A 14,002-nucleotide genomic window follows, 5' to 3' on the forward strand; every position below is an offset into this window, starting at 1 on the left:
CGGGGGCGGAGCTGACATCACATGACTTCCCCTCATACACCTGGCCACGCCTGCGTATTACCTGACACTTCCAGATAACAGCCGCTCACCATGTAATGATTCCCCAGTGTGTGCAGTCTTTGTGTAGCTCAGGACTTACTCAGCGGCTGCGATAAAATCAGGCTGATCGGGGGCGGAGCTAACATCACATGACTTCCCCTCATACACCTGGCCACGCCTGTGTATTACCTGACACTCCCAGATAACAGCCACTCACCATGTAATGATTCCCCAGTGTGTACAGTGTGTGCGTAGCCCAGGACTTACTCAGCGGCTGTGATAGAATCAGGCTGATCAGGAGGCGGAGCTGACGTCACATGACTTCCCCTCACACACCTGGCCACGCCTGCATTATCCCTGACACTCCCAGATAACAGTCACTCACCATATAATGATTCCTAGTGTGTGCAGTGTGTGCGTAGTCCAGGACTTACTCAGCGGCTGCGATAGAATCAGGCTGATCGGGGGCGGAGCTGACACCACATGACTTCCCCTCACACAGCTGGCCACGCCTGCGTATTACCTGACACTCCCAGATAACAGCCGCTCACCATGTAATGATTCCCCAGTGTGTGCGTAGCCCAGGACTTACTCAACAGCTGTGATAGATTCAGGCTGATCAGGGGAGGAGCTGATGTCACATGACTTCCCCTCACACACCTGGCCATGCCTGCGTATTACCTGACACTCCCAGATAACAGCCGATCACCATGTAATGATTCCCCAGTGTGTGCGGTGTGTGCGTAGCCCAGGACTTACTCAGCGGCTGTGATAGATTCAGGCTGATCAGGGGCGGAGCTGATGTCACATGACTTCCCCTCACACACCTGGCCATGCCTGCGTATTACCTGACACTCCCAGATAACAGCCGCTCACCATGTAATGATTCCCCAAGTGTGTACGGTGTGTGCGTAGCCCAGGACTTACTCAGCCGCTGTGATAGAATCAGGCTGATCGGGGGTGGAGCTGATGTCACATGACTTCCCCTCACACACCTGGCCACACCTGCGTTATCCCAGACACTCCCAGATAACAGCCGCTCACCATGTAATGATTCCCTAGTATGTGCAGTCTGTGTGTAGCCCAGGACTTACTCAGCGGCTGTGATAGAACCAGGTTGATTGGGGGCGGAGCTGACATCACATGACTTCCCCTCACACACCTGGCCATGCCTGCATTATCCCTGACACTCCCAGATAACAGCGGTTTACCATGTAATGATTCCCCAGTGTTTGCAGTGTTTATGTAGCCCAGGACCTACTCAGCGGCTGCCATAGAATCAGGCTGATCGGGGGCGTAGCTGAAATTACGTGACTTCCCCTCACACACCTGGCCACGCCTACGTATTACCTGACACTCCCAGATAACAACCGCTCACCATGTAATGATTCCCAGTGTGTGCAGTCTGTGTGTAGCCCAGGACTAACTCTGCGGCTGTGATAGAATCAGGCTGATCGGGGGCGGAGCTGATGTCACATGACTTCCCCTCACACACCTGGCCACACCTGCATTCTCCCTGACACTCCCAGATAACAGCCGCTCCCCATGTAATGATTCCCCAGTGTGTGCAGCGTGTGCGTAGCCCAGGACTTACTCAGTGGCTGTGAGAGAATCAGGCTGATCGGGGGTGGAGCTGATGTCACATGACTTCCCCTCACATACCTGGCCACACCTGCGTTATCCCTGACACTCCCAGATAACAGCCGCTCACCATGTTATGATTCCCCAGTGTGTGCAGTATGTGCGTAGCCTAGGATTTATTCAGCGGCTGTGATAGATTCAGACTGATTGGGGGCGGAGCTGACATCACATGACTTCCCCTCACACACCTGGCCACGCCTGCCTATTACCTGACACTCCCAGATAACAGCCGCTCACCATGTAATAATTCCCCAGTGTGTGCAGTATGTGTGTAGCCCAGGACTTACTCAGCTTCTGCGATAGAATCAGGCTGATCGGGGGCGGAGCTGACATCACATGACTTCCCCTCACACACCTGGCCACGCTTGCGTATTCCCTGACATTCCCAGATAACAGCCGCTCACCATGTAATGATTCCCCAGTGTGTGCAGTCTGTTTGTAGCTCAGGACATACTCAGCGGCTGTGATAGAATCAGGCTGATCGGGGGCGGAGCTGACGTCACATGACTTCCCCCTCACACACCTGGCCACACCTGTGTATTACCTGACACTCCCAGATAACAGCCGCTCACCATGTAATGATTCCCCAGTGTGTGCAGTCTGTTTGTAGCCCAGGACTTACTCAGCGGCTGTGATAGAACCAGGTTGATTGGGGGCGGAGCTGACATCACATGACTTCCCCTCATACACCTGGCCACGCCTGCGTATTCCCTGACACTCCCAGATAACAGCCGCTCACCATGTAATGATTCCCCAGTGTGTGCGGTGTGTGCGTAGCCCAGGACTTACTCAGCGGCTGTGATTGATTCAGGCTGATCAGGGGCGGAGCTGATGTCACATGACTTCCCCTCACACACCTGGCCATGCCTGCGTATTACCTGACACTCCCAGATAACAGCCGCTCACCATGTAATGATTCCCCAGTGTGTACGGTGTGTGCGTAGCCCAGGACTTACTCAGCGGCTGTGATAGAATCAGGCTGATCGGGGGCGGAGCTGATGTCACATGACTTCCCCTCACACACCTGGCCACACCTGCGTTATCCCAGACACTCCCAGATAACAGCCGCTCACCATGTAATGATTCCCTAGTATGTGCAGTCTGTGTGTAGCCCAGGACTTACTCAGCGGCTGTGATAGAACCAGGTTGATTGGGGGCGGAGCTGACATCACATGACTTCCCCTCACACACCTGGCCATGCCTGCATTATCCCTGACACTCCCAGATAACAGCGGTTTACCATGTAATGATTCCCCAGTGTTTGGAGTGTTTATGTAGCCCAGGACCTACTCAGCGGCTGCCATAGAATCAGGCTGATCGGGGGCGGAGCTGAAATTACGTGACTTCCCCTCACACACCTGGCCTCGCCTGCATATTACCTGACACTCCCAGATAACAGCCGCTCAACATGTAATGATTCCCTAATGTGTGCAGTGTGTGTGCAGCCCAGGACTTACTCAGCGGCTGCAATAGAATCAGGCTGATCGGGGGCGGAGCAAACGTCACATGACTTCCCCTCATACACCTGGCCACGCCTGCATTATCCCTGACACACCCAGATAACAGCCGCTCACCATGTAATGATTCCCCAGTGTGTGCAGTCTGTGCGTAGCCCAGGACTTACTCAGTGGCTGTGATAGAATCAGGCTAATCAGGGGGCGGAGCTGACATCACATGACTTCCCCTCACACACCTGGCCACGCCTGCATTATCCCTGACACTCCCAGATAACAGTCACTCACCATATAATGATTCCTAGTGTGTGCAGTGTGTGCGTAGTCCAGGACTTACTCAGCGGCTGCGATAGAATCAGGCTGATCGGGGGCGGAGCTGACATCACATGACTTCCCCTCATACACCTGGCCACGCCTGCGTATTACCTGACACTTCCAGATAACAGCCGCTCACCATGTAATGATTCCCCAGTGTGTGCAGTCTTTGTGTAGCTCAGGACTTACTCAGCGGCTGCGATAAAATCAGGCTGATCGGGGGCGGAGCTAACATCACATGACTTCCCCTCATACACCTGGCCACGCCTGTGTATTACCTGACACTCCCAGATAACAGCCACTCACCATGTAATGATTCCCCAGTGTGTACAGTGTGTGCGTAGCCCAGGACTTACTCAGCGGCTGTGATAGAATCAGGCTGATCAGGAGGCGGAGCTGACGTCACATGACTTCCCCTCACACACCTGGCCACGCCTGCATTATCCCTGACACTCCCAGATAACAGTCACTCACCATATAATGATTCCTAGTGTGTGCAGTGTGTGCGTAGTCCAGGACTTACTCAGCGGCTGCGATAGAATCAGGCTGATCGGGGGCGGAGCTGACACCACATGACTTCCCCTCACACAGCTGGCCACGCCTGCGTATTACCTGACACTCCCAGATAACAGCCGCTCACCATGTAATGATTCCCCAGTGTGTGCGTAGCCCAGGACTTACTCAACAGCTGTGATAGATTCAGGCTGATCAGGGGAGGAGCTGATGTCACATGACTTCCCCTCACACACCTGGCCATGCCTGCGTATTACCTGACACTCCCAGATAACAGCCGATCACCATGTAATGATTCCCCAGTGTGTGCGGTGTGTGCGTAGCCCAGGACTTACTCAGCGGCTGTGATAGATTCAGGCTGATCAGGGGCGGAGCTGATGTCACATGACTTCCCCTCACACACCTGGCCATGCCTGCGTATTACCTGACACTCCCAGATAACAGCCGCTCACCATGTAATGATTCCCCAAGTGTGTACGGTGTGTGCGTAGCCCAGGACTTACTCAGCCGCTGTGATAGAATCAGGCTGATCGGGGGTGGAGCTGATGTCACATGACTTCCCCTCACACACCTGGCCACACCTGCGTTATCCCAGACACTCCCAGATAACAGCCGCTCACCATGTAATGATTCCCTAGTATGTGCAGTCTGTGTGTAGCCCAGGACTTACTCAGCGGCTGTGATAGAACCAGGTTGATTGGGGGCGGAGCTGACATCACATGACTTCCCCTCACACACCTGGCCATGCCTGCATTATCCCTGACACTCCCAGATAACAGCGGTTTACCATGTAATGATTCCCCAGTGTTTGCAGTGTTTATGTAGCCCAGGACCTACTCAGCGGCTGCCATAGAATCAGGCTGATCGGGGGCGTAGCTGAAATTACGTGACTTCCCCTCACACACCTGGCCACGCCTACGTATTACCTGACACTCCCAGATAACAACCGCTCACCATGTAATGATTCCCAGTGTGTGCAGTCTGTGTGTAGCCCAGGACTAACTCTGCGGCTGTGATAGAATCAGGCTGATCGGGGGCGGAGCTGATGTCACATGACTTCCCCTCACACACCTGGCCACACCTGCATTCTCCCTGACACTCCCAGATAACAGCCGCTCCCCATGTAATGATTCCCCAGTGTGTGCAGCGTGTGCGTAGCCCAGGACTTACTCAGTGGCTGTGAGAGAATCAGGCTGATCGGGGGTGGAGCTGATGTCACATGACTTCCCCTCACATACCTGGCCACACCTGCGTTATCCCTGACACTCCCAGATAACAGCCGCTCACCATGTTATGATTCCCCAGTGTGTGCAGTATGTGCGTAGCCTAGGATTTATTCAGCGGCTGTGATAGATTCAGACTGATTGGGGGCGGAGCTGACATCACATGACTTCCCCTCACACACCTGGCCACGCCTGCCTATTACCTGACACTCCCAGATAACAGCCGCTCACCATGTAATAATTCCCCAGTGTGTGCAGTATGTGTGTAGCCCAGGACTTACTCAGCTTCTGCGATAGAATCAGGCTGATCGGGGGCGGAGCTGACATCACATGACTTCCCCTCACACACCTGGCCACGCTTGCGTATTCCCTGACATTCCCAGATAACAGCCGCTCACCATGTAATGATTCCCCAGTGTGTGCAGTCTGTTTGTAGCTCAGGACATACTCAGCGGCTGTGATAGAATCAGGCTGATCGGGGGCGGAGCTGACGTCACATGACTTCCCCCTCACACACCTGGCCACACCTGTGTATTACCTGACACTCCCAGATAACAGCCGCTCACCATGTAATGATTCCCCAGTGTGTGCAGTCTGTTTGTAGCCCAGGACTTACTCAGCGGCTGTGATAGAACCAGGTTGATTGGGGGCGGAGCTGACATCACATGACTTCCCCTCATACACCTGGCCACGCCTGCGTATTCCCTGACACTCCCAGATAACAGCCGCTCACCATGTAATGATTCCCCAGTGTGTGCGGTGTGTGCGTAGCCCAGGACTTACTCAGCGGCTGTGATTGATTCAGGCTGATCAGGGGCGGAGCTGATGTCACATGACTTCCCCTCACACACCTGGCCATGCCTGCGTATTACCTGACACTCCCAGATAACAGCCGCTCACCATGTAATGATTCCCCAGTGTGTACGGTGTGTGCGTAGCCCAGGACTTACTCAGCGGCTGTGATAGAATCAGGCTGATCGGGGGCGGAGCTGATGTCACATGACTTCCCCTCACACACCTGGCCACACCTGCGTTATCCCAGACACTCCCAGATAACAGCCGCTCACCATGTAATGATTCCCTAGTATGTGCAGTCTGTGTGTAGCCCAGGACTTACTCAGCGGCTGTGATAGAACCAGGTTGATTGGGGGCGGAGCTGACATCACATGACTTCCCCTCACACACCTGGCCATGCCTGCATTATCCCTGACACTCCCAGATAACAGCGGTTTACCATGTAATGATTCCCCAGTGTTTGGAGTGTTTATGTAGCCCAGGACCTACTCAGCGGCTGCCATAGAATCAGGCTGATCGGGGGCGGAGCTGAAATTACGTGACTTCCCCTCACACACCTGGCCACGCCTACGTATTACCTGACACTCCCAGATAACAACCGCTCACCATGTAATGATTCCCAGTGTGTGCAGTCTGTGTGTAGCCCAGGATTAACTCTGCGGCTTTGATAGAACCAGGTTGATTGGGGGCGGAGCTGACATCACATGACTTCCCCTCATACACCTGGCCACGCCTGCGTATTACCTGACACTCCCAGATAACAGCCGCTCACCATGTAATGATTCCCTAGTATGTGCAGTCTGTGTGTAGCCCAGGACTTACTCAGCGGCTGTGATAGAACCAGGTTGATTGGGGGCGGAGCTGACATCACATGACTTCCCCTCACACACCTGGCCATGCCTGCATTATCCCTGACACTCCCAGATAACAGCGGTTTACCATGTAATGATTCCCCAGTGTTTGCAGTGTTTATGTAGCCCAGGACCTACTCAGCGGCTGCCATAGAATCAGGCTGATCGGGGGCGGAGCTGAAATTACGTGACTTCCCCTCACACACCTGGCCACGCCTACGTATTACCTGACACTCCCAGATAACAACCGCTCACCATGTAATGATTCCCAGTGTGTGCAGTCTGTGTGTAGCCCAGGACTAACTCTGCGGCTGTGATAGAATCAGGCTGATCGGGGGCGGAGCTGATGTCACATGACTTCCCCTCACACACCTGGCCACACCTGCATTCTCCCTGACACTCCCAGATAACAGCCGCTCCCCATGTAATGATTCCCCAGTGTGTGCAGCGTGTGCGTAGCCCAGGACTTACTCAGTGGCTGTGAGAGAATCAGGCTGATCGGGGGTGGAGCTGATGTCACATGACTTCCCCTCACATACCTGGCCACACCTGCGTTATCCCTGACACTCCCAGATAACAGCCGCTCACCATGTTATGATTCCCCGGTGTGTGCAGTATGTGCGTAGCCCAGGATTTATTCAGCGGCTGTGATAGATTGACTGATTGGGGGCGGAGCTGACATCACATGACTTCCCCTCACACACCTGGCCACGCCTGCCTATTACCTGACACTCCCAGATAACAGCCGCTCACCATGTAATGATTCCCCAGTGTGTGCAGTCTGTTTGTAGCTCAGGACATACTCAGCGGCTGTGATAGAATCAGGCTGATCGGGGGCGGAGCTGACGTCACATGACTTCCCCCTCACACACCTGGCCACACCTGTGTATTACCTGACACTCCCAGATAACAGCCGCTCACCATGTAATGATTCCCCAGTGTGTGCAGTCTGTTTGTAGCCCAGGACTTACTCAGCGGCTGTGATAGAACCAGGTTGATTGGGGGCGGAGCTGACATCACATGACTTCCCCTCATACACCTGGCCACGCCTGCGTATTCCCTGACACTCCCAGATAACAGCCGCTCACCATGTAATGATTCCCCAGTGTGTGCGGTGTGTGCGTAGCCCAGGACTTACTCAGCGGCTGTGATTGATTCAGGCTGATCAGGGGCGGAGCTGATGTCACATGACTTCCCCTCACACACCTGGCCATGCCTGCGTATTACCTGACACTCCCAGATAACAGCCGCTCACCATGTAATGATTCCCCAGTGTGTACGGTGTGTGCGTAGCCCAGGACTTACTCAGCGGCTGTGATATAATCAGGCTGATCGGGGGCGGAGCTGATGTCACATGACTTCCCCTCACACACCTGGCCACACCTGCGTTATCCCAGACACTCCCAGATAACAGCCGCTCACCATGTAATGATTCCCTAGTATGTGCAGTCTGTGTGTAGCCCAGGACTTACTCAGCGGCTGTGATAGAACCAGGTTGATTGGGGGCGGAGCTGACATCACATGACTTCCCCTCACACACCTGGCCATGCCTGCATTATCCCTGACACTCCCAGATAACAGTGGTAAACCATGTAATGATTCCCCAGTGTTTGGAGTGTTTATGTAGCCCAGGACCTACTCAGCGGCTGCCATAGAATCAGGCTGATCGGGGGCGGAGCTGAAATTACGTGACTTCCCCTCACACACCTGGCCACGCCTACGTATTACCTGACACTCCCAGATAACAACCGCTCACCATGTAATGATTCCCAGTGTGTGCAGTCTGTGTGTAGCCCAGGACTAACTCTGCGGCTTTGATAGAACCAGGTTGATTGGGGGCGGAGCTGACATCACATGACTTCCCCTCATACACCTGGCCACGCCTGCGTATTCCCTGACACTCCCAGATAACAGCCGCTCACCATGTAATGATTCCCCAGTGTGTGCAGTGTGTGTGTAGCCCAGGACTTACTCAGCGGCTGTGATAGAATCAGGCTGATCGGGGGTGGAGCTGACGTCACATGACTTCCCCTCACACACCTGGCCACACCTGCGTATTACCTGACACTCCCAGATAACAGCAGCTCACGATGTAATGATTCCCCAGTGTGCGCAGTCTGTGTGTAGCCCAGGACTTACTCAGCGGCTGTGATAGAATCAGGCTGATCGGGGGCGGAGCTGACGTCACATGACTTCCCCTCACACACCTGGCCACACCTGCGTATTACCTGACACTCCCAGATAACAGCCGCTCACCATGTAATGATTCCCCAGTGTGTGCAGTCTGTTTGTAGCCCAGGACTTACTCAGCGGCTGTGATAGAACCAGGTTGATTGGGGGCGGAGCTGACATCACATGACTTCCCCTCACACACCTGGCCACACCTGCGTATTACCTGACACTCCCAGATAACAGCCGCTCACCATGTAATGATTCACCAGTGTGTGCAGTGTTTGCGTAGCCCAGGACTTACTCAGCGGCTGTGATAGAATCAGGCTGATCGGGGGCGGAGCTGATGTCACATGACTTCCCCTCATACACCTGGCCATGCCTGCGCATTACGTGACACTCCTAGATAACAGCCGCTCACCATGTAATGATTCCCCAGTGTGTGCAGTCTGTGCGTAGCCCAGGACTTACTCAGTGGCTGTGATAGAATCAGGCTGATCGGGGGCGGAGCTGATGTCACATGACTTCCCCTCACACACCTGGCCACACCTGTGTATTACCTGACACTCCCAGATAACAGCCGCTTACCATGTAATGATTCCCCAGTGTGTGCAGTGTGTGTGTTGCCCAGGACTTACGCAGCGGCTGTGATAGAATCAGGCTGATCGGGGGCGGAGCTGATGTCACATGACTTCCCCTCACACAGCTGGCCACGCCTGCGTATTACCTGACACTCCCAGATAACAGCAGCTCACCATGTAATGATTCCCCAGTGTGTGCGTAGCCCAGGACTTACTCAACAGTTGTGATAGATTCAGGCTGATCAGGGGAGGAGCTGACGTCACATGACTTCCCCTCAAACACCTGGCCACGCCTGCGTATTACCTGACACTCCCAGATAACAGCCGCTCACCATGTAATGATTCCCCAGTGTGCGCAGTCTGTGTGTAGCCCAGGACTTACTCAGCGGCTGTGATAGAATCAGGCTGATCGGGGGCGGAGCTGACATCACATGACTTCCCCTCACACACCTGGCCACACCTGCGTATTACCTGACACTCCCAGATAACAGCCGCTCACCATGTAATGATTCCCCAGTGTGTGCAGTCTGTGTGTAGCCCAGGACTTACTCAGCGGCTGTGATAGAATCTGGCTGATCGGGGGCGGAGCTGACATCACATGACTTCCCCTCACACACCTGGCCACACCTGCGTATTACCTGACACTCCCAGATAACAGCCGCTCACCATGTAATGATTCCCCAGTGTGTGCAGTCTGTTTGTAGCCCAGGACTTACTCAGCGGCTGTGATAGAACCAGGTTGATTGGGGGCGGAGCTGACATCACATGACTTCCCCTCACACACCTGGCCACACCTGCGTATTACCTGACACTCCCAGATAACAGCCGCTCACCATGTAATGATTCACCAGTGTGTGCAGTGTTTGCGTAGCCCAGGACTTACTCAGCGGCTGTGATAGAATCAGGCTGATCGGGGGCGGAGCTGATGTCACATGACTTCCCCTCATACACCTGGCCATGCCTGCGCATTACGTGACACTCCTAGATAACAGCCGCTCACCATGTAATGATTCCCCAGTGTGTGCAGTCTGTGCGTAGCCCAGGACTTACTCAGTGGCTGTGATAGAATCAGGCTGATCGGGGGCGGAGCTGATGTCACATGACTTCCCCTCACACACCTGGCCACACCTGTGTATTACCTGACACTCCCAGATAACAGCCGCTTACCATGTAATGATTCCCCAGTGTGTGCAGTGTGTGTGTTGCCCAGGACTTACGCAGCGGCTGTGATAGAATCAGGCTGATCGGGGGCGGAGCTGATGTCACATGACTTCCCCTCACACAGCTGGCCACGCCTGCGTATTACCTGACACTCCCAGATAACAGCAGCTCACCATGTAATGATTCCCCAGTGTGTGCGTAGCCCAGGACTTACTCAACAGTTGTGATAGATTCAGGCTGATCAGGGGAGGAGCTGACGTCACATGACTTCCCCTCACACACCTGGCCACACCTGCGTATTACCTGACACTCCCAGATAACAGCCGCTCACCATGTAATGATTCCCCAGTGTGTGCAGTCTGTTTGTAGCCCAGGACTTACTCAGCGGCTGTGATAGAACCAGGTTGATTGGGGGCGGAGCTGACATCACATGACTTCCCCTCACACACCTGGCCACACCTGCGTATTACCTGACACTCCCAGATAACAGCCGCTCACCATGTAATGATTCACCAGTGTGTGCAGTGTTTGCGTAGCCCAGGACTTACTCAGCGGCTGTGATAGAATCAGGCTGATCGGGGGCGGAGCTGATGTCACATGACTTCCCCTCATACACCTGGCCATGCCTGCGCATTACGTGACACTCCTAGATAACAGCCGCTCACCATGTAATGATTCCCCAGTGTGTGCAGTCTGTGCGTAGCCCAGGACTTACTCAGTGGCTGTGATAGAATCAGGCTGATCGGGGGCGGAGCTGATGTCACATGACTTCCCCTCACACAGCTGGCCACGCCTGCGTATTACCTGACACTCCCAGATAACAGCAGCTCACCATGTAATGATTCCCCAGTGTGTGCGTAGCCCAGGACTTACTCAACAGTTGTGATAGATTCAGGCTGATCAGGGGAGGAGCTGATGTCACATGACTTCCCGTCACACACCTGGCCATGCCTGCGTATTACCTGACACTCCCAGATAACAGCCGCTCACCATGTAATGATTCCCCAGTGTGTGCGTAGCCCAGGACTTACTCAGCGGCTGTGATAGAATCAGGCTGATCGGGGGCGGAGCTGACGTCACATGACTTCCCCTCACACACCTGGCCACACCTGCGTATTACCTGACACTCCCAGATAACAGCCGCTCACCATGTAATGATTCCCCAGTGTGTGCAGTCTGTGTGTAGCCCAGGACTTACTCAGCGGCTGTGATAGAATCAGGCTGATCGGGGGCGGAGCTGATGTCACATGACTTCCCCTCACACACCTGGCCACGCCTGCGTATTACCTGACACTCCCAGATAACAGCCGCTCACCATGTAATGATTCCCCAGTGTGTGCAGTCTGTGTGTAGCCCAGGACTTACTCAGCGGCTGTGATAGAATCAGGTTGATCGGGGGCGGAGCTGATGTCACATGACTTCCCCTCACACACCTGGCCACGCCTGCGTATTCCCTGACACTCCCAGATAACAGCCGCTCACCATGTAATGATTCCCCAGTGTGTGCAGTGTGTGTGTAGCCCAGGACTTACTCAGCGGCTGTGATAGAATCAGTAAATTCAGTAAACGTGTCCTTAGTGAGTGCTGGGGATTACTAACATTCCGAGGTAGCGTGTAGTGATTTGTACATTCTGCCAGACAATATTATGTCATCTCCCGGTGTAATGAGGGAGATTAATGGAATTCTCCTACTGTAATGATTAACCAACAGCTGGGATGACAAATATCATATAACAAAGCTCATTTATTAACATTACCGGACTACACCACACCATGGCAACCAATAAGATGTTTACCGTCATTGTCTAAGTTGTACAGAGACAGATATTGGTTGCTGTGATACCCTGGAAATGTTGGACTTTACATGCACTGTACATGCAGCGTTATATGATTAAATGTACATATTTATTGGTGAAACTTATTTTATAGGGCAAATCCAAGTGAAGGAGAGCTAAGGAAAGTCTGTCAATGTGTTTCCTTGGCTCCCAAGAGAGCAGATATATCTCCCGTGCAGTCGATGCGCTTGGTGATGCAGCTTGTAGCGAAACCTGTCACTGAGACCCAACTGATCGATGCCGCAATTCACAGTGACATCATTCACAGCGACGTGCTGCTTGTGCCACCCATCTGCAACTTTTACCGCTGTGCTCAAGACTTATTACAGCGATAGAAGGCAACGTTTCCGGCATCAACAGTATACATATGAGGCTCAGCATCGCAGAGATAACGGAAACAATACAGTGGTGTAACAATAGCGCCGCAGGGAGGCGCTGACTAAGTGTGGGCACCGGGGGTCTGCGGGGGCTATTGTTACGCTGCTGCCTGCCACCGCATCTGCTGTGGCCGGGAGTTGGGACCCATAGATTTACCAACCTGCGTCCCGGCGCTCCTCCTGGCTGGCTCCTTATAAAAAATGTCCCTCACAAAATGGGTGGCCGCCTCTAGCATCCTTAAAAACAGTCTACTGTTAGGGGGCGGCCATTTTGTAAGGGACATTTTTCATAAGGAGGCTGAGCCAGGAGGAGCGCCTAATACCCAGTGGCTTATTTATAATGGGTGCACACTGCACCCATTTTTTAATACTTACCCCTCCGTAGTCCCGCGATGAAGGCAGTAGTGCTGCTGGAGTTACCCAAAATATGGCCGTGGCACCATTTTTTCGGAGAACCAGGTTTGCGCAGGAGTCTGAGCGATGGGTACTAGAGCGGCACTGGCGGCCAGGAAAGGCCCAAGCAGAGGAGGTTGGCCTTGGGCCTTCACCTCTTTTACAGCGCTTCTACTAATACCACTCAGCCTGCGTTACTGATGGAGCAGTACATGGGACCTCAGGGTAAACACTGATTCTGCATGCTGCAGCCGGCTGGATGTCATGAGTCTGACCCCGACCCACTTGCTGTTGTCACACTGCAAAGCTGGAGCCCTAACAATGCACTGCGGGCTCCGGTACCTGTAGCCAGGCTGAGCGCGCAATCTATAAAATGATGTAAACTGGGTGTGTCAATATGTGTGTGTGCGTGGGGAGGGGGGGTCATCTGGGATGAAATGACTCCTCTGGTATAATACTGTAAAATGTAACAAGAACCCTATACTGTATGTCCACGTTTTTGTGGGACAACCCACTTCTCCTGATAGGGGCGCGTGGTCGGTGCAGATCAGGTATGTAGTATGGGTGTACGGAGGAATGGCCTCAGGATGTGCTATGTATCCTGCTATGTTCCAAGTTGGGCTGGTGGTGTGCCCCCACAGTGAGGGCAAAGGGA

This window comes from Crinia signifera, chromosome 8 (assembly GCF_055691185.1).
Source record: "Crinia signifera chromosome 8, ASM5569118v1, whole genome shotgun sequence".
Taxonomy (NCBI): Eukaryota; Metazoa; Chordata; class Amphibia; order Anura; family Myobatrachidae; genus Crinia; species Crinia signifera.